This window comes from Panthera leo, chromosome C2 (assembly GCF_018350215.1).
Source record: "Panthera leo isolate Ple1 chromosome C2, P.leo_Ple1_pat1.1, whole genome shotgun sequence".
Lineage (NCBI taxonomy): Eukaryota > Metazoa > Chordata > Mammalia > Carnivora > Felidae > Panthera > Panthera leo.
The window spans coordinates 50,775,233-50,777,197 of record NC_056687.1 but is presented as its reverse complement, the minus strand read 5'-3'; the positions used below and the strand labels follow the sequence as shown (position 1 = coordinate 50,777,197).

Genomic DNA, 1,965 nt, shown 5'->3' with positions numbered 1-1,965 from the left:
CAAATCAAATCTGAATACATGTGTAGCTGTGAGTAGACACACACATTAAAAGAGAAACATTTAAAATTACAGATGATTTGTGAATTTCAGGCTCCAGAGATACAAGTTAAATATACATATAAGTCAAATGTATATATTTTAGTCAAATTTTTTCAACAATCTAAAATGAATTACTGAAAAAGAAGCTCGCTTTATAAATAATTTATTTTTTTAACGTTTATTTATTTTTGAGACAGAGACAGAGCATGAACGGGGGAGGGTCAGAGAGAGAGGGAGACACAGAATCCCAAACAGGCTCCAGGCTCTGAGCTGTCAGTACAGAGCCTGACGTGGGGCTTGAACTCATGGACCGCGAGATCATGACCTGAGCTGAAGTCAGACGCTTAACCGACTGAGCCACCCAGGCGCCCCTCTTTTTATAAATAATTTAAACAGAACAAGCAACAAGAGGTTAAAATTACAAGAAGATAGAAAAAATGCACATTGCCCTCGTAGTTATGAACAACAACAAAATAGTAATAAAATTACAATCGCTTCTCGGCCTTTTGGCTAAGATCAAGTGTAGTATAAAATCATTACATAAATTTGAAAGTGTTGGTATTAGGATACAGACTATAAAATCAGTTATTAGTATTAAGATATTTGGAGAAATAAGTTGAATACAGAAAGATAAGAGAATAAAAGTCATTACAGAGAATATAAATGAAGTAGAGAGAAGAGGTAATAATAGCTAAAACTTGCATATTTTCTTCCTTGTTCTAAACACCTTATATATTAACTTATTTAATCATCATGAAAAGCCTCTGAGGAAAATTATGTTATTATTTTCATATTACAGTGGATAAACTCAGTGGATTAACTGAGGCTCAGAGAGATTAAATTATTCTGTGGTCACACAGCAACTAAATTATGGAGGTGCCACTGAAACCTAATCAGGCTTTCATTAGAATGCACATTCTTAACCCTAGGGCCAGCTACATCTCATGAGGCAGCATAGAGATGGCCAAAGAAATTCAATACACACATAATAGGTGATCCTGAAATGGAAAATAAAGAGAAAAAACAACTGAAAGACATTGAATGAAGTTATCAAATTAATAACTTGAGGGAATTATATTGATCTATATCTTAATAAAGTTACTGAACTAAGTTCAACTAAAAAGCACCCAGACAAGGTCCCTGGGTGGCTCAGTTAGCTAAGTGTCAGACTCTTGATTTCAGCTCAGTCATATCTCACGGTTTGTGAGTTTGAACTCTGCGTAGGGCTCTGTGCTGAGGAGCCTGATTGAGATTCTCTCTCCCTCTTTTTCTGCCCCTGCCCCCCCATCTCTCTCTCTCTCTCTCTCTCTCTCTCTCTCTCTCTCCCCCCCCCCCCTGTCTCAAAATAAATAAATAAACTTTAAAAAAGTACCCAGAAAAAAAGTGAAAGGCAACCACCAGGAAGTAAAATATCATTCTGAACTTAGCCTTTTCTATACTAATACTCATTTCCAGAAGTCTTTGTAGAGAAAATACAGAATTGAGTAGGGGAAGGGAAGAAGGGAAGTTGGCTTGAGTGTTTATGGATTATTATGAAGACATTTCAATTATACAGGAGCTTGTTCTCTGGGGAAAGGGGAGGTAAAACAATATTACCATACGACAAAATTCAACTAAACAGGCACAAAATCATTATAAGTAACTGTAACTATTAATTAAAAATTTAGAACAAAGAAAATGGAAAGCCAATGGAGAGTAAAAAATAAATATTTAAAAATGTTTTTGGTAATATTTCTCGGACTTCATATTTTAAAATACTAAGTTTTTTTTTTATCCTATAAATATACAGTCTACAAAAATAGCAATATAATAGAACATTTTGATGCACTGATACATAAAACAGGATGCTAATTTTGTGTATGGGGGCAGATAGATAGGTATATTAAATTACTGGAGTGTAAAACAAAATGTTATTTTAATCATTCC

At 34.3% G+C, this 1,965-nt stretch overlaps 1 pseudogene; it reads left to right on the top strand.

Annotated features, from left to right (window-relative positions):
• The first annotated feature begins 529 nt into the window (after window positions 1–529).
• LOC122199085 lies at window positions 530–596 on the top strand (annotated as a pseudogene).
• Window positions 597–1,965: the final 1,369 nt, after the last annotated feature.